Source organism: Squalius cephalus, assembly GCF_949319135.1.
Source record: "Squalius cephalus genome assembly, chromosome: 14".
NCBI classification, from domain to species: domain Eukaryota; kingdom Metazoa; phylum Chordata; class Actinopteri; order Cypriniformes; family Leuciscidae; genus Squalius; species Squalius cephalus.
In genome coordinates, this window is record NC_137135.1 from 16,434,598 (window position 1) to 16,455,517 (window position 20,920).

Consider the following 20,920-nt stretch of genomic DNA (forward strand, 5'->3'; position numbering starts at 1 on the left):
GTGACTCAGCCCTGTGATAGATATTCAGATGGAGAGCTGAAAGTAAATGAGCTCTGTGTTTTGTTTGGACAATGTAGGGGGGTTGAAGAAGGTGGTCAGGTAATGTAGTGGACATGAAAGCGTGCCTCTTTTGCTGTAGATGAAGGTTTAGCTCCTCTTTTTTTTTAAATATCGGTGAATGGCATGTGCTTGATCAAACCACTCTACTTTCAGCACAACAGCTACAACCCAGACCTTTAAATGTATTTTTAGAAATATCCAGTTGTATTGATTTCCCTTGAAACCCGAGGTTGTTAATTCCTGTTTGACACGTGAGGTGGCCGTTCTGCTCTGACAGTGTTTTCTTCACTAGGAGGCAGTCTTGAACACTGCTTCCACTTACATGAGCAGCCTGTTAATCTTAATATACTTTACTTAGTCTCAAGTGTCACATGGGAACCAAACATGTAGACAACATATTAATGCATTTTTCAAATATTCGTCAAATCATACAAACCAAAAGCTGAATAAACTAGCAGCCAAAGAGAGTTTATCTTGTTAAAATCAGGGTTGTATTCTACCAGGTCAATTGTAGGGTGTAAGGACTGTGATTATGGGCTGTTCAGCTTTCTGAATATTAATCACACACAGGATGCGAGTATGAGGTGAAGATGTCGTCAAAGCACCTTCACAGTTCAGCATGCTTTGCGCCGGGCAGTTACAAATGGGCATGTCCAGGAGTACCTAATCAAAGCTTGTGCTGACCGCAATCTGTTGTCATTTTCTCAGAATGATGATACATTTTCAGATGGTCTTCAGCTTCCAGACATTTTTAGCTGTTCATCACGCCCTCCATTTGAAAGTCACTGAGTTCGGATCAAGATTGTGTAGCCAGCAAATACATTTGTGCTTTACATGTTAAGTTGACAGTCCTTCCTGTCACAGCTGTCATAATGTGTACGTCTGCCTGATTTTTTTTTTATCACTGCAAAAAAGAAATATCATAATCCATATTTTTGTCTTGTTTCCTTAAAACAAGATAAAGGAACTTAAGGAGCAAAACGCCATAAAATTGCTAAATTGATAACTGATTCAAAAATATACTACCCTTCAAAAGTTTGGGGTCAGTGAGATTTCTTTCTTTTTTTGTGAAAGAAATTAATACTTTTATTCAGCAAGGATGCTTTAAATTGATTAAAACTAATGTGACTAAAGATTTTTTTTTTTCAAATATACACTGTTCTTTTGAAGGGAAAAAAATGTATATATATTTGATATATTTGCTGATACAAGTATAAATATGCAAATTTTCCTTGTTTTTAAAACGTGACATTGCCATATCTTGAACTTCCTCGTTGCAACAGCCTCTCGATGCCTCAGTCTTTGTGTTTTCCAACTTTTGTCCTGGTTTGCAGCTTCGCCTGAAGTTTTCAGTCCATTTGGATGATCTCAGTGTAAGCACAGAATAAACCATAGCGTTCTTCTGTCTGCTCAGCAGTTTGCATCAATATTCACTCGGTAGCATTTGCATCTTAACTTTGTTCTTTCTTTTTTTTTAAATTCTGAAACCAAATTCAAACACTGGAGACTCTCTGCATTGAGGGCAGACAGGACGTAGTTGAGAGTGCCTTTGTCTTGAAGTTGAAGAGACCAAGACTGTGACGTCTCATTTGTAGATCTCCAGAGAGAAGCTAGTGGGCTTCATCTAGAACACAGAGCTGAGGCTTCTTCCACCTCGTGTGATCACAAGTGCATGCAGAATCCATCAAAGGCCAACAGCGGCTGTACTGTGCTGATAGTGTGGATTCAATAAGCATGCGTTGCAGAGAATAACGTTAGAAGACAAGAACACTGTGTTTGACAAGAGGACTAATCCTTTACCCTTAAGGGGCTTCACTGCTGTGCCGACTGACATATAGGTGGCATATTCAACATGTTTATAGAGCTGCTTGTGCAAATGAATAACATCACTTCAAAAGAATGTGATCGGTTACAAAACATGCACATTTATACACATACACAGCACAAACATCAGCATACAAAATCCAAATATGTATAGAGAGCGGTAATAGTTGTTCCATCAGAAAGTTGTCATAAGGGCTGTATCTAAAGTGTGTTTTAAAGGGGTGGTATAATGCCCTTTTCACAAGATGTAAAATAAGTCTTTGATGTCCCCAGAGTGTGTATGTGAAGTTTTAGTTCAAAATACCCCACAGATATTTTTATATAGCATGTTAAAGTTGTCACTTTTTTGAGGGTGAGCAAAAACGCACCGTTTTTGTGTCTGTTCCTTTAAATACAAATGAGCTGATGCTCCCAGCACAGAGGGTGGAGCTTCAAGAGCTCGTCTTTTTACCTCACACTGACATGCACTGAAAATTTCAAAAACTTTTAGCCTTTTATGTTCAAACCGAAGTCAGAAAGATGGATAGACGCAAGAAATAGTGACAACATGTAGACAACATTTCTGAATGGTTAGTTGGTGAATTTATGTAGCTTATGTGTAGCTACCTATCTTCTAGTCATTGATTAGCATATTCTGTCTTGATAATCTATAAATTGCATTCCCGGGGGCGGTATTTATGTACATATTTTTAGGGTTGGTGATGTAAACTAACCCGGGAGGAATGTCGTGTAGTTCCTACCAGCCGTTTGTTGTAGTCCTTAAAAAGCAATTTCTTTAAAAGCAAATATCTCCCTTTGCTTTGAACTTTGAGCGTTGTAAATTTGCAGATGTTGTTTATGCTCAAACAGCAACATTACACACTAACTGAAGTTAGAAAAGTGAAATCATATTCAGTCACCCCTTTAAGTGATTTTATATAATTTATTAACTATAATATATCACTGGCCACTTTATTAGCTACACCTTGCTAGTATTGGGTTGGACTCTTTTACATTCAGAACTGCCTTAATTCTTCTTGGCATAGATTCAACAAGGTCCTGGAAACATTCCTTAGAGATTGTGGTCCATATTGACATGATAGCATCATGCAGTTGCTGCAGATTTTTTGGCCGCACATCCAAGATGTGAATCTCCCGGTGCCATCAAAGGTGCTCTATTTGATTGAGATCTGGTGACTGTGGAGGCCATTTGAGTATAGTGAACTCATTGTCATGTTCAAGAAACCAGTTGGAGATGATTTTAGCTTTGTGACATGGTGCGTTTTCCTGCTGGAAGTAGCCATTAGAGGATGGGCACGGCGGTCATAAATGGATGAACATCGTCAACAACAATACTCATTTAATCTGCATTTAAACAATGCTCAAATGGTACTAAGGGGCCCAAAGCATGCCAATAAAATATCACCTACACCATTACACCATCAACAGCAGCCTGAACCATTCATACACTGAAAAAAATGATTAGTTGAAATTTAATTAGAAAAAATTATCGTAAGTGGTTGCAATCAATTGATTTTATCTACATTTAAACAAATGCATTAAGTTGAACTTAATAAATTTTATTTAGTTACCTTAGTATAAAAAAAAATTGTAATTCCACCCCTATTTATTTGTTACTTCTACTTACATTTAGTTGAACTTAACCAATTTTATTTAGTTACATTAGTATAAAACGTTTTATAATTCCACCCCTATTTAATTGTTACTTCTACTTAAATTATTGATTTCTTATTTATTTATTTTAAGTGTTCAAAATTATCCAGCTTAATCCACTGGTTAAACATATACAGCAGTATTCAATTGACAGTATGAGGTTGTTAAACGTCTTTCAAATACACACACACACACACACACAGAAATGACTGTTTTAATCTTATCTTTAATGACTGCCATAAAAAAAAGTGAACATGTTTAATAACAGTTAGTTTCTTTGTGGGTACAACACCTTTTCTGTAGTCATGTTAAAACTCATATTGTACAATTGGCCACACAAATATCCAGCATATCAACATTGCCCTTATGTGGCAATAAGCCACAATACATTTGTTTGTGAATCCCTAATACAGCAGTGCTAAAACTCACTTAAATAACATTGCACGTAAAAAAAACCTAAAAAAAAACCTTAGTAACAGGCAACAGTACATTAGTTTGCGAATCATTAAAAAATTTGTGCTAAAACTGTGAGTCTTTCAGAATCCATCTGCATAAGGACATTCTGAAGAAATTCATAGTAGTGTAAGAGGTTCAACCAGGCACTCAGGTGAAGTTGAAAGGTCCGTGATAGGTGCTCTTGGGGTAGGGAAAAAATCCAAAGGAACAAAAAGTAGGTCCCAGGCACTCATTCAAACTTTAAATAAGGAGAAGGATAGAATTAAAAAGCCTTTATTTGATATGGCTTAAGTCATTAGAAACAATACACGAGCCAACATGTTTCGACCAACAAGTGGTCTTCTTCAGGGCAAGGTAACACAGAGAATGAGAATGACAACAGATTATAAGTTAAGTCCCACCCATACTCAAAGAGAATTCAATTAACCTAATGAGGCCTAATACAATCAATTAACCCAATAAGGCAATCAGGTCTACAGGATTGGGGAACCCAACGTAATGAGCAACAAAGCAAGTGAAAATAACAAAAAACCAATAAAGAAAAATAAATAAAAAAAAACAATAAAGAAAAAACCAATAAAGAAAAAATCTTCTTTGGAGATATTTTTCTTTATTGGTTTTTTGTTATTTTCACTTATTGGGTTAATTGATTGTATTAGGCCTCATTAGGTTAATTGAATTCTCTGAGTATGGGTGGGACTTAACTTATATATAATCTGTTGTCATTCTCATTCTCTGTGTTACCTTGCCCTGAAGAAGACCACTTGTTGGTCGAAACATGTTGGCTCGTGTATTGTTTCTAATGACTTAAAGGGTTACTTCAGGATTTAGCATTAAGCTTTGTATTAGTAGAAAACCTGTAGTATTTTCGAATTACCGTACTTTCCACCCTCATATCCCCCTGAGAGGAGAGATTTATGTATTTTTTGTCTGGAAAAAATCCTCCGATGACGCAAAAATCGTCATTTTGCGTCATCGGAGGATTTTCTGGCCAGAGGCTAAAGACTACAGCCAGTAGATGGCGTTGTTCCGCATGTTTTCAGCCCGCCCATAGGAGGTGGGATCTCACTCACAGAATGTACACAGTGTCAGCCGTCTTTCTTTGGAAGCTAAGCTTGCAGGCTCTTGTTCTGTGGAGAAAGCTGAATAGTAGGAGAAAGCTGAGTAAGTAGGGAAAACCATCCTCCTTTTCCCGGACTTGTCCGGCGGGCGAGATCGTTCAAAATGTCCGGGATTCAGCTTTTGCGTTCTGCGGTCGCCATTCATTGTTTACATGCAGCTCACCTTTTGTTTCAATCTAACTGAATTCATTCCGATTGGTGAATCTGAATGTAATGTTTACATGAACGCTAAACAAGTGATCGTTTGATGTGCGTTTTACCCTTGCTAAGAAAATTCCCGCACCTCCGTGAGAGATGCGAGACCCGGCGCGTCACAGTAATGACGCCACCGGTCTCGCGCCGTTCTCCCGCGGCCGTCAGCCTCGTCCTGCTCGCCACGGTAAACATGATGAATGGCAACTGTAGAACGCAAAAGCCGAATCCCGGACATTTTGGGCGATCTCTAGAGATCCCTGGCAAACTCATCACGTAGGCTAAGCCTTGTTGTTTTCAACTGCGCACTCTTACCGGTAGGCGTGGCCTCCTAAGGCAGCGAAGCAAGTGCATTCTGGGAGTTGTTGTCTTTCATCCACATAAGCCAAAAATACATTTTCTGGCTTTTCTCAGTCTAGAAACCTCCAAATTCAAAAATTTCTTCACATTTCTTCTACTTAAATGACCTATTTTAAATACACATTCATCTTCCCAGAGGTGAAGTATCCCTTTAAGCCATATCAAATAAAGGCTTTTTAATTCTATCCTTCTCCTTATTTAAAGTTTGAATGAGTGCCTGGGACCTACTTTAAATTCATAGTAGTATTTTAGTTCTTTTGGGTATGCCAAAAGAACTAATGTTGTTACACTACACCCTTATGCATCGCTTTCTGCCAGGACTTTTACAGGCTTTTCCCAAACCACTGAAGTGACCTCGACGTCCGGGTTAGCAGTAGCACAAGCCATCAGGCAAGTGTTATTTAAATAAACTCCTGATGTACTTACAAACTTTCCAATGCCTCGTTTTATGAGTACAGAAACTATTTGTACTACTGTAGAAGTTTGGTACCATTTTGGGCATTATTAGTGGGGTCATTTACGAGATACATCCTTGGATCCGTTAGCACTTGCACTAAGCCATCCGGCTGATATCTCTAAATAAGCTCTAACTTTAATAATGTTCGACCAAGGGAAAAAAGGCTTCTGGGGGGTGTTTGGCTCGAGGTCATGGTGCAAAGGACCCTAGGTTGAATTTACTCCGAACCATCCCTTTAAGCACATAGATTGCACCCAATATCAATGCACAGGCTTGTACAACAGATTTGATCTCCTCGAGAATCATTCCTCCGTCAACAACAACTTCAGTATTGGCATAGTCTCCAAGAACTCCTCCTTCCTTTTTAATCACACATATGCCATGGTGATGGCCATGGTCAGGTCAGCCAAGAAGTCATCTCTTTGACTGTCCTATAGTTAAATAAAAAGAAACTGTTATTAGACATTATTTTTGATTCATAACTGTTGTCAAGTCTATACAATCAACGGTATTTTTTAAATTAACTTTTTACAAAACAGACAACTGATGGACTCATACACAACTATTAAAAAGGGTGCACTATGTGTCACTATTGCTTTGTTACAGATCAGCTTCACGTCCAATGTCAACCTATGCTACAAAAAAAAAAAAAAACATCCGTAACCAGTCAACAGATTGTTTACTCTATTGAATGATGCCCCATAATGAAATATTACTTACTGTGAAAATTGTTGAAACAGAACTCTGGGACTGGGCTGAAAATGTGAACCTGGAAACTCTGCGTATAGACAGCACCTCAAATGAAAGCAAGCATACAGTGATTATTACTGCTAGTTCAAGATATATACATACCACACCATTAAAGCTAGCAAAAAGAACTGATGTTTCAGTAATAAGTATAATTGCATTAATCACATTGATCATAATTTCAGGTACATAATTACAGGATCCCAATTGTTAACTTCACTAAAAAGATTCCGAAATCCAGTGCTATATTGTGAACTTTACCGATAGGAAGAACTGTGGAAATTCTCTACATATTATAAAATACAACAGCGCAAAAACACACAAACACAGTTGTTGACTGACGAAGTACAAGGAAGCACAATCTAACCCATTATTGCAACTGGAATTTTATTTTTTTGGCAACATGCAAACTGTAACTATTAGAGGCCTTTCACACAGAACATGTTTTCCATTCCATTGTTTTTCTATGTATATACACGCTAAATGTATAACACAAATGACATGTTGTAGGCCGTGTGTTCACCAAAGTGTTTTTCAGCCACTGAAAAGCGTCAGGTGCTCAGATAAAAACGCCCAGCTGCAGGCGTTTTTTTTTGTTGTTTTTTTTTTTGCTAGCACTGCCATCTGCCAAAACAAATTGCTCTAGAACCAATAATAGATTATTAAAATAAAATATTACCCTTCCAACACTATTAAGATCTCATGTGTAACCACCAAAGACACATTAGAAGCTGCTGTTCTCGGCGGGTACGACCGATGACGGCCTGGAGCTCCGAAAACATTAAAGCAATTTTTAAATAGGAGCTATCTTTACAAACAAACAGCATATTTTAAGTTTATAAAGCAACATTTTTACCTAAAAATATCTTAAAGTACATTCCGTGACAAAATTGGGAATTATGTGTAAAATTATGTGCGCATGCGACGTAACAGTTAGGCCTATGTGACGGTTGGTGTCTGTGGAAGACGTGTTCTGAACCTGAGCAATTTATATTCTTCTTTGTACAGTCAACAAACGGTTTATTGTAATAAATAGTGATACATAATATGAAATATTACTTACTGTGCAAATCGATGAATGATAAAATTCTTCAACTCACTCGCACTGCATGAAGCTGTCTGGAAAGGGCGGCAAAGAATCTGCATTTACACGCATGCGCAGAGAACCAACTTTTTTTTTTTTGAACTGACTTTAATTAATTCACATAGCTTGGTTCAAAACGCACGTAATTCCCATAAAACCAATTATTATTTTTTTAATAAATTTAACTAAATTTAAATGATTTAAATGAGAAAAATTTCATTATGCGTAACTTAATTGGGGCCATAATCATTTTTTTCAGTGTACAAGGCTGGATGAATCCATGCTTTCATGTTGTTTATGCCAAATTCTGACCCTACCATCTGAATGTTACAGCAGAAATAGAGACTCATCAGACCAGGCAACATTTTTACAGTCTTCTATTACCCAATTTTGGGGAGCCTGTTCAAATTGTAGCCTCAGTTTCCTGTTCTCAGCTGACAGGTGTGGCACTGATTTGTCTTTCTGCTGCTGTAGCTCATCTGTTTCAAGCTTGACGTGCTGTGCGTTCAGAGATGCTCTTCTGTAGACCTCGGTTGTAATGAGTAGTTATTTGAGTTACTGTTGCCTTTCTATCAGCTGAAACCAGTCTGGTCATTCTCCTCTGACCTCTGGGATCAAGGCATTTTTGTTCCCCAACCTGATGCTCACTTTGAACTTTAGCTGATCATCTTGACCTGCCCTTCGCTGCAATGTCCATACTATCCATCTTAAACAGTATGCGAGATTTAAAATAAGTGTGTCCCAAGGCATAGTATGTTGAAAAGATTATACCAGAAGTCCCCGGATGGTCTACTATTTCCTGTCGATTTTTGAAGTGTGGATCCGTGCACACTCTAAAGGCTAATATTGCCCACAACCTAGTGCGCTTTGGAGGAGGAACTACAAACACTAGTAAAAAAATTTTTTTTAAAAACTACAAAACATGTCGGATATGCACGACCGACAGTGAGAGGTTTAGTTAAAGGTTTGAGTGACTAATCAAAGTTTAACCTGATAAAAAAAATATCCGTGTTATATTTCATCTGCAATAACAATGTGCACTTTTATAAATATCCATTTGACCATTAAAGGATTAGTTCACCCAAAAATGAAAATTCTGTCAGTAATTACTCACCCTCATGTTGTTCCAACCATGTAAGTCTTTCGTTCATCTTCGGAACACAAATTAAGATATTTTTGATGAAATCTGACAGAATTCTGACTCCTCCATAGGCTTCCAGAGGGACCGAAACTCGCCGGCCCAGAATAGTTAATAAAAACATCGTTAAAATAGTCCAAGTAACTACAGTGGCTCAATCTTAAGTATATCAAGCGACGAGAATACTTTTTGTGCGCAAAAACAAACAAAAATAACGACTTTATTCCACTATTCATTTCCTTCTCTCTGGGCCTCTAGTTGGTTCGCGTAGTGTTCGCGTCTGTGTTACACGTCATCACGTAGGCTCACTATTGGCCGACGCTGGTCATGTGTGTGATGCGTGATGACGTACAACACAGACGCGCTACGCAAAAACACTACGCGAACCAACTAGAGGCCCAGAGAGAAGGAAATGAATAGTGGAATAAAGTCGTTATTTTTGTTTGTTTTTGCGCACAAAAAGTATTCTCGTCACTTGATATACTTAATGTAGTGCCACTGTAGTTACTTGGACTATTTTAACGATGTTTTTAATAACTATTCTGGGCCGGCGAGTTTCGGTCCCTCTGGAAGCCTATGGAGGAGTCAGAATTCTGTCAGATTTCATCAAAAATATCTTAATTTGTGTTCCGAAGATGAACGAAAGACTTACATGGTTGGAACAACACGAGGGTGAGTAATTACTGACAGAATTTTCATTTTTGGGTGAACTAACCCTTTAACTTTTAAATGCATCATTATGCATTAATATGAGGAGATTCTTCGCATGAAAGACCCGCGACCGCAGATCAACGTGCAACTGCATTTCTCTCCGATATGGTAGGAAATTAAATTAAATGAAATGTGGAGGATTTTAACTGTGACAAGATGATTGACAGGCCAGTTTACTGTGACAGGATGCGACAAAGAGCTACCGTTAAAGACGCAATTGTATGACGTGATAGTATGTCCCAAAGCTTGTGTACTCTTTTGCTACACATTCAAAAGCATCTACTTTTTCTTCACAAAACGAGTACATACTTTTAGGGCATAGTATAAGTAGGCGAATTGAGACGCAGCTCATGTCTACATGCCTTAGTGCATTGAGTTGCTGCCATGTGATTGGCTGATTAGGTTAAAATGCGAGTCGTTTTCCTGGACAGTAACGCTGGAAATCAGTATCTGTACTGAAATTGGCTTTCATAAGAAAATGTACCCTAAACACAACCGTCAGTGGGGCATAAGCCGATTGTATGAAAACAAATGAATGCAATCGTACAAATTCATATGAATTAGCCACCAATTTCCCAAAATGTAAAATAGATGGCATGAGATGGCAATGTATAACCTGAAACTCTAACCCTAACCAACGGCTTGCAGTGTGCGTTTCACTACTCACTAATCCTAATATGTGTGCACTAACTTGGATGCAGAGGACAAATTCTGAGTATGGGTTACCTTTACATGTCACACTAGATTGTGTTATTTAACGCGAAATACAATTGCAAAAAAATAAAAAATATTCTCAACAGGTCTGCCCTCTCTAGGCTATCTAGCCTGTAACATTTATCTAATACTTCCAGCTAATGTTAGCAATAACCAGTTTAATATCTGTAAATCATATCATTTCACATCCCCTGCTTGTTTTTTGTTGCTCATTTTAATTAGAAAAATTAATGAACAGTTCTCTTACAGTGTAACACATTGTGAATGTAGCACCAATATTTACTGTGTTTACATGTATCACTTTCATTACATTCATTCTTCTGCAAAAGAAGGTTTTGCCCATTTAATGTAAGTCAGTGAGGTCTAAAACAACACTGGACCACATTGAATTTCATTGTATGGACAAAGAATGCTGAGATATTTGTAGAAGAAAGAAAGTCATGCAGGTTTGGAACAACATGCAAGTGAATAAATAATCAGAGAATTGTCATTTTTCTGTGAACTATCCCTTTAATAATACAAAAGAATGATAGTCTTTGTTCAAATGAGAGATTCTTCTTCAGCTGCTTTGAAAAACTGCCTTAGTTTGTTCAGTCTTAGGACTGCAGAAATAGGACATTTTGCTCATTTCTTCTATCAAACATTTTAAAGATTAAATGCCTTAAAGCAGGGTTCACCAATCTCGGTCCTGGAGGGCCGCTGTCCTGCAGAGTTTAGCTCCAACCCCAATTAAACACACCTGAACCAGCTAATCAAGGTCTCACTAGGCATACTAGAAACTTTCAAACAGGTGTGTTGGAGCTAAACTCTGCAGGACAGCGGCCCTCCAGGACCGAGATTGTTGAACCCTGCCTTAAAGGGATATATAGACTGGAAAATCCCAATTCACTGCAAAAATCATCTGACACACACTGATAAAGCTTATTTAATATTGCACGCTGTGAGCTGTATCCGCTCTTAATTCATGAGCAGTTGCAGAGTTTGTCTGTGTTGCATTACTCTTTATAAGTTCATTTGCTTCTGCATTTCTGATAATCTCCTCAGACTCATTTTGTACTGTCATAAAACTGTTCCTGTCTGATCTGATGTTTTAGTTTCCTCTTTGTGCTTAGTTCTAGCTGTTCAGCTTTCAGATCTTGGTGTACAGAAACATGAAACCGGATTAAAGACTCTTTTCAATGCTTGTTTGCCGTTTTGCAGGCTCTCATGTTGTGGTTTGATTTCAAATCAGGCTTCAAAGGAACGCAGACCAGTTTACCAAGCCATAAAATGCTTTGCAAATTATGTTTTCCTCTTTTTTTACTAATTCCTCTTTTAGGCTCTATCATTCTTTACAATTTGACGTGCAAATTGAGAGGAACATTGTGTGTTTTCCATTTTATTGAGAGTAAGTCACATCAAGACTGATATTCTGAGACAATAGCTTAAAGGAAGTTATCTCCTCCACTTTCCACCTGAATGTCGAGCGACTGCTGAAGCGTGGATGTTAAGGTCATCAAGAAGCATTTGCATTGTCCGCTTATCCCTCTTATTGGTGAATAATTTGTTTCTGGCTGTGTGTATTTCAGCTGGGACTGATGTGCTCTTTTCAAAGGCTAATTGACATATCATGATTGATGCTCTCTAATAGCCAATTAACATCTTAAGGCTTGTTTTGTTGTATTTAAGCATATATTTGAGGTGCAAATGACTTGCTTTATATCTTTGGTTGTTTTTTAGTTCAAATTGTTAAAAAAAATAATATGCAAATGACTTTGACTTTGAAGCAAAACAATGCCTAGGCTATATTATGATGAAACTGTCCTTAAGGTAAGGTAAACTTGTGGAAAAAAATAAGGAATAATTGAATAGTTAATAGATATGTGTTTTTTAATAGTTTTAAAAAGTGTTTATAATATCTCAATTAAGTGAACATGGGGATAGATTTTTAATTATTTAAAAAAATAATTAAATTTATTACTTTGTAATAACCCTGTAATAAACAGAAGCCAGTTCTTTAATTGCATAATTTGCAGTGGGAAAGCAACAACACAAACTAGTACTAGAAGAAATGGATCTGATGAATTCTGATGCTGTTAGTTTCTCTAAACTTTAAACATTGTTCAATGTTTTTGAACATTAGTTTTTGAACACACGTCTGTTATGCTCACCAAGGCTGCATTTATCTGATCAAAAATACAGTAAAACACCAATATTGTGGTTTACTGTTTTAATATATTGGAAAATATAACTTATTCCTGTGATGGCAAAGCTGAATTTTCAGCATCATTACTCCAGCATAGGTGGACAGTAACAAAGTACATTTACTTGAGTACTGTACTTAAGTACACTTTTTAAGTATCTGTACTTTACTTGAGTATTATTTTCTCCGGAAACTTTTTACTTTAACTTCACTACATTTGAAAGACAAATATCATACTTTTTACTCCACTACATTTGTGTCAAGGTCCTTGAGTAGAAAGTAGTAACGTCAGTCAGGGGATGATTTTGGTTGCAGAGGTTGCATTTTGGTTGGAAATGAAAGTCGGGTTGACGTCAGCATCCGACGTTGGATTTTGTTTGGAACGTCTGTCCAACATTGGAGATTAACGTCAATCTGACGTTGGATTCTGACATCAACCTGATTTTCATTTTCAACGTTGGGTTTGGTCTCCTAAATGCGAGTTTTGTCATTGTTTTGGAGCACACTAGCTAATAGATAACAGTAAGGCTAACATATTAATACTAAAAGTAAAAAAACTTTAAATAGGGCACTATTTGAGGGAACAACCATTTGGGTGACCGAAACCATTGTGGACGTTATTGAGTGCACTTATTCAATCTCATATTCAATCCCACTACTGGAACTGTGCTCTAGAAATAAATTTGATAATGATATGAGGGCAGCCATAGATTCAGAGGCATAAAACGGTAAGTATTACATACAACAATGCAACAATAATAAAACAATGCATTGACATTTACTTTTTACTTTTGATACTTAAGTACTTTTAAAAACAAGTACTTCTGTACTTTTACTTAAGTAAAAATCAGTCTTTATAACTTTTACTTGTAACGGAGTAATATTTGACCAGTAGTATCTGTACTTTCACTCAAGTAACGAAGTTGTGTACTTTGTCCACCTCTGTACTCCAGTCAGTCATTCTAATATGCTGATTTTGTTCAGGATTCTTTGAAGTTCAAAAGAACAGCATTTATTTGAAAATCTTTTGTAACATTATAATTATCTTGCACTTTTGATCAATTCTTTCTTGCTGAATGAAAGTATTAATTTCCTCTTTTTTTTATCTGTCTCAATCTTTTGAATGGTTATGTATATCTTGTTTGGCATCATCCTTTTGGTTCATTTTCGTGAACGTATAATATAAGGCTTGGATGCTGCTGCTCGGCCATGGAAACCCATTACATGAAGCTCTCTACGTTCTTGAGCTAATCTGAAGGCCACATGAAGTTTGGAGGTCTGTAGTTATTGACTTCTGCGCACTGTCGCAGTGCTATGTAGCCTACCACTTCGTGGCTGAGTTGCTGTTGTTCCCAATTGCTTTCACTTTGTTATAATACCACTAACAGTTGACTGTGGAATATTTAGTAGTGAGGAAATTTCACGAATGGACTTGATGCACAGGTGGTAACCTATATCACAGTACCACGCTTGAATTCACTGAGCTCCTGAGAGCGACCCATTCTTTCACAAATGTTTGTAGAAGCAGTCTGCTTGCCTAGGTGCTTGATTTTATACAACTGTGGCAATGGAAGTGATTGTAACACCTGAATTCATTGATTTGGAGGGGTGTCCCAATACTTTTGGCCATTTAGTGTATGTCCTGTCCTGTATTGTCCAACAAACTTTTCTCACATGGCCTTTTTTGAAAGATTAAAGCTATGGATCATCTTGTTCCCTTCAGAAAATGAGAGTTTCTCAAGGTTTTTTGATGTTGGGCACTGTGAGCATGGATCCTCTGAGCTGTAATTGGTGTGTCAGCAGGGATTACGTAGTTGTGTCTCTCCAGATTATTGAGGAAATAGATCTCTACATCTTTCCACACTCCTCCACCCCCCCAGCTATATACAGGACATGATCCACAAAGGCTGTGGAAATGCACACAGGACATGGGCAAAAAGGTAACATGCCACTGCTTAGAAGTCAATCCAGTTTAAAGCTGTCAGGTTGAGAAGAGACCACAGCCATGATGCCTTCCATCCGTTTACACGTCTCGACTGAAGGATACTTGATTCGACTGCTGTTATAAAACATGCAGTGGTTAAGTGGTGGTTCTTGGAATCTCAAAACCTTTAAGAACATCAGTCACTCTGCAAAAAAGACATGTGCATCGTAAATAACATTATCATTCATCCTCTAAAAGTCTCTTAAGAAATGAGTTCCTGCTATATGTAAGGTAACAAGAGTATGTCTCGAACATTAGATTAATCTACCATTTGCCCTGAAAGGGTGTTAAAAAAAAAAACTTTTGTCATTTGTCTCATAATCACTGACCTAGTTATTTGAAGTGTTTTTCATGTTGTTTGCTTTCAGATTAATGAGGCCTTATGGAAGTTGTTGTCCTGTTCACCTGTTGTCCGCCTTGTGTTTTTGCTTTATTTAGGTTGAAGAAAGGAGAGCATTGTGTAGACTTCAGATCATGCAACCAAGCTATTATGAAGGATACACAATGCTCCTATTGTTCCCTTATACGAACAGTAATCGATCACAAAACCATGGTTAATATTCCTAAGGGTCGTGAACAGCCTTACAAAAGCGAGAGGTTTTAAAAGCTACAGGAAAACACATCAATACTGTAATGTTAGTTAGCAGGCTAGTGGAGGCAAAGCTTTGCCCTTTGCTTACATCATAGTAAATACATAAAACTTATAATGGGAACTGTTAAAAGAAAACACAACTACAAATAATAAGACCTACTTACAAATTGAGATCCATAAACAACAGATTGTCCCGACTAGGGCTGTCACTTTGCGTTCGAAAATCGATTGCACAATCGATCGGACCAACCAACACAAGTTTCGAAAACGAAAATAGGGAATCGATTTTAACGGTCTTTTCTCAAAGCGTTTCCAACTCGTCACAATACGCCCGCAGCGAACGCGCGTCACACAGCAACTGCAGGCTCTGACAAACATAACAGCAAATTATACTTTGCATAATGTGTCTCTTTTTACTACAAAAATGTGAATTCTGCCGGTATTCAGACAGTCTCATGCATGCAGATACAGATTCGGGCTACGGGCTACAGTCACATACGTAGGCGAAATTTGTTTGACATTTCTAATGGTAAACACAGCCATGTTGAAGCCTGCAGTAATGTTTTTCATTGATGTTATGGCAGTCCACTCAGCTTGTTGTTTTTCGAGAATGTTGCACTCCTGTTTGTCATTGCGCACGAAACTTCACGCCAATAAATCATCAGGAATATTTGCTGACTTGTGCGCATCTCAAGCGCCCTCTTTACGTTCGTCCTAATGCCTGTTAGTTGTCCGTGGATTTGCCTATATTTGGCATTTAAAATGGAAACGTCTTTAGACATGGAAAATCGATTTTACAATCGATTCAATGAACACTTATGTCTCAAAAATCGAACAGGATTTTTTCACAAAAGTGACAGCCCTAGTCCCGACTTCCCCATTTCAGGAGAAGCTTTTGTGCCTAGCCTGCATTGTGGTTCTGAATGCTGTTCTCCGTAAAATGTGCAGCACACAGATAAACATTGGGGTTATTATGTTCAGAAACAGTATTTGAAATCAATTTTAATCACTTAATCAGCCTTAGGAAGGTAAAACAAATGGGTTTTGGAAATGGGGACAAAACAGCGTCTCGTCAATATAGCGACAACACTGTCTTCTCTAATGCAGCTCAACCATTTTTTGCGTATTTTGTGGGCGGGAATATTTAAATGAGTAATTTTGTGACTTCATAAAATCCTGAAAAAACGCATTGTAGTCCAAACAATTCAATTGTTGTAGTTCTTGGATTCTGTTAAATAAACTCTTTGGAGTGGACTTTGAGCGTTGTAACTTTTCAGATCTTGTTTATGCTCAAACAGCAACATTACAAACTAACTAAAGTTGAAAAAGTTTGGCCTGTAATAGAGCAAACAAACAAATAAATAAATAAATTTGCTTAAACATTGAGAAAAAAATCAGCAACCAGTATTGGAATTGGCCTATTTGCTTGAAAAAAAAAGGCAATCGGAATCGGTCATGAAAAATCATGATCGGTGCATCCCTAGCAAATATTTTGTAAAATACCTTTTTATTATTATTATTATTATTATTATTTTATTTTTTTAAATTTTTTTTTAATTCAGTTACTTTTCAAGATTAAATTAAATGTTTATTTCTAAACATTTTTCTCAAATTAACCATCTTGGATGCTTTCCTTTCATTTAGAATATTGCAGTGCATTCTGGGATTGTTTTCTTTGTGATTGTCTCCTTTTGCCCCAAATCTGTCTTAGGGGACATTTTAATATCCAATGTTTAAAATATCCAAGAAATTTAAGATTTTCCTGCGGCAGCCAAGTGGGCCAGTGAAATGGACCATAAAAATAAGAGATGAATAATAAAAAATGGAACATGGACATGCATAGCTGAGCATTTATAAGATAAGACCTCGTCTCCCTGTTTCCGTTTGTCTCACGATAGTGGTCTGACAGAATTTAAATTCCCATCTTTTTGTTTGTGCATGACAGCATGCATGCACATGCAACTTGTAAGATGTGGCATTATTGTTCCCATCTAGTTCTTACATGCACTTGATATGCATGTGGCAGGCACACAAAAGATACGCTGTATAAAATGCATACTTTGCTGTTAAAACAACAGTGACCCACATTTCCTGCTACTAGCACTCATCGCATCTACATTACTCAGAACAAAAGCATCCTGTACAAATAATGATACACAGACGTTTGATGACTAATTCACAGCAAAAACAGCTCTTCAGAGTTAAAAATTCTTTCAGTTTTTTTTAGCAAGCTTCCTAATGCTGTTCAAAGGCATTTTACATTCAAACTACGTCGCTGGATTACGGTTAGAGCTTAACCGTTCTGAGTTGTTTAATTCTGTAAGTGTCACAGTATTGTGTCTCTGCTTTGATTTATCGAGGTGAGAAAACTGTCTGTCTTTCATTTGTTCAAGACTTTAAGAATCCTCTCTGTCTGGTTCATGTTTGGATGAAATAAGCAGAGAGTTCCTCTGTTTGCCTTGCTCCCCAAAAGTTCATTTAGAATGCATTGAAGAAAGTCGTAGGAATTTGGTGGGTGTGTGACATGTAGAAACGAGAAATTAAAGGAGAACTCCGGTCAATTTTAACATTGAGCTCATTTTTTTGTAAATTTGGAGTGCTGTCATTACAGAGAACAACGACAAAAATCGGTGTTGCCTACACCGAGTTATTCTATTTTTAAAATTTGCACCCTGTTGACTTCAATGGGGCAAGTTTTAAACCTGCTTTTAGCCTCTTAACATCCTTGATGTGTCATTACAAGTGCCCAGCCATGTGAGTGATTCCTTCAGAGTGAACACGGTGAATCTGACTGCAGTAGATGTGCAAGATATTAATAAAAGTGATGTTAATTCAGCCAGCGCTCATACCTGTATTTACATCCTGTTTTCGGTCGAAGTCCACAGTAGTCGATTGTCGAGTTCACGCGCATAGGTTTAGTTACCTATTATCACGCGCGTGAACTCGACAATCGACTACTTTGGACTTCGACCGAAAACAGGATGTAAATACAGGTATGAGCGCTGGCTGAATTAACATCACTTTTATTCATATCTTGCACATCTACTGCAGTCAGATTCACCGTGTTCACTCTGAAGGAATCACTCACATGGCTGGGCACTTGTAATGACACATCAAGGATGTTAAGAGGCTAAAAGCAGGTTTAAAACGTGCCCCATTGAAGTCAACAGGGTGCAAATTTTAAAAAGAGAATAACACGGTGTTGGCAACACCGATTTTTGTCGTTGTTCTCTGTACTGACAGCACTCCAAATTTACAAAAAAATTAGCTCAATGTTAAAATTGACCGGAGTTCTCCTTTAACGCTCAATCAAACCATTTGTACTTCTTATAAAGGCTCAATTCTCACAGTGGAGTGCCTGCTCGAAATCGACTTCACAGAAGAGCACATCAAAGCTATCTCAGAAAAGATGAGAGTGGTATTACTGGGTTTCCAAGGGTGCAAGCGTGCCCGTGCGCGCTCTTAATGGAAAGTGGAATGGACAGTGCGTGAGCCCCCTCTGGTCCTGCACTTTTTCTGGGAATGCAGTGCTACCGCTGACAGCACGCTGACACATGAGCACCAGGGCATTCTGACTGTGCTGTGTTCCTCTACTTTACCTCAGGAGCTGCTGAAACTGACCTCCCGTAGCCCCGGGGAGGCTCCAAACCTGCTTCCTTCAGTCCTGCTGAAACAAAAGGAGACACCTGAACCATGCGGCTCCAAAGGTCTCTGAAAATGCCATTCAGTAAAGAGTGAAGGTCTTAGAAGCTACTTATGTGACTCGCGTGATACCAGGATTCATGTGACGATCTGACCTTTAATCGTTTATAGAGACCTCCTTATCATTGCTTACATCTGACCTTTTACTGTATTTACCTTAACATTTTTCATCTGTTAAGTGAGGGATAATGTACAGTCAGATATGAAGCGCAGCTACTTGCCAGATTGGGGCGGCACTGTTTTGACAAAAATTGCAATTTAAAATGTGATTTTAAAAAAGGTTTGCTGTGCTTGTTTAAAGGGCTGCACAATTTGGCTTTAAAATAAAAATAAATTTAAAATTATAAGATATACTATATAAAAAATATAAGCTCAGAGAAGTTCTGAGAACGGACTGTGAACGGAGCCGCTCTGAGACACTAAAAACACTGGCGGATCATTAGCTGCTCGCGTGTAAAAACACACTATGCATTTATTTAATTTAAACCGCAGCCCTATATCACGATTTATGTTAATTTTGATTAATCATGCAGCCCTATGTCAAAGGAATAAATAATGCACATGAAATACAGTTAATTGTACAGTATTGAGTTATTAGTGAAAGGAGACTTAATGTTCCTCAGCTAAGTGATTTGAGTAATTTAAGCAATTGTGCTGTTAGGTAGCTGTTTACCAATTTTCCTCAAGATAAGTACAAGTAGATGTTTTTACATTGCAATTTAGAGAGGTTCCATAGAAACGTGTCCAAATGAAATGACATACACAAACATCGATTTTAGTCCTCAGGAATGATATATCATCAGTATATGATGCTCATTTTGACCATGATGATAAATACTCAGAATCCCTGAACGCATACATTCCTAATTATAAGACATTTTCCCTGCTCTTTCACATATCCAATAATGAGATGGTACATTCAGACCTGTCAGTGTGTTTCTGGAGTATTGTTGTAACTAAGATTCGACTCATATTTCCATTTATAATGGCATTATAGTCTCAGCTTCAATATCTCTCCTCATTCTGACCATAGGAATTTTCTTTGCCATAAGAGAGACTGAAACCAAAGTCCCATTAAGACAAGTAATTTCACTCGGCGGCCATCTTTGAAACACTCGGGCATGCAAGTGCAGCTCCTATCTCTTTGAATGGGGAAACATCAAATTCTCCAAAACTGTTCACCAAGCTTACAATAAAATTTCATATTTAAATTCATATCTGTTTCTATAGGAACCAGAGCCTCTAATGGCAGCTGCAGTGACACAATGACCTTACCAATTGGCGATTGGCTTATTTAGAAGGCGGGACTTATTTTGCCATATTGAGCACTGCACTTTTCCCCATTTGAAACAATACGAGTGACGTGTCTTGTGTTATTCTAAAGTCTTCCCTGAAACACGCTATTTTTCATGGCTAATACCACAGCTATGACTGAAGACTAAAATTTCATCTTTTAATATAATTTCAATATTTAATATTATGTATCTGTATTATTATTCTTTATTAGTATTCATAGTCAGTTGTATTATCTTGAGTTTAAAATGAATCAGTTAGGCGTCGTTCACATATCGCGCCTAAAAAGCGCTTGGGGCGGTTGGCTCCGGAGGCGTCTGTCGTTGCTAAGCAACCATCAGCTGCGCTCTCGGTTACAGCAAGGAAATTTCAGCAATGCATTGTTCCTCTTATTTGAGTCAAAATAATGAGGACTTGACAAGTCATAAAGTTCAGGAAATCCCTGGACCGCAATGATGAGCTGCTCCTCCATTTTTCTGCTGAGGTTTCAAAGTAACAGAAAAGGTGAGGAAGCTGATTGGCTGGTTCTTGTCACGTGACCTGCGGTGCGCTTGCGGCATTTTGAAAAGTTGAGATGTTTTTATCTCGATGCGGCACGGACGCTTGGAAAAAACGAGCGCGTTGCACCGCGACCGTGTCGCTTCCATTAT

At 37.8% G+C, this 20,920-nt stretch overlaps 1 protein-coding gene across 1 annotated transcript in view; it reads left to right on the forward strand.

The window, feature by feature from the left end:
- Positions 1–20,920, forward strand: part of slc36a1 (solute carrier family 36 member 1) — a 44,232-nt gene that overhangs the window by 14,709 nt on the left and 8,603 nt on the right. The gene's annotated exons all lie outside the window — the stretch shown is intronic.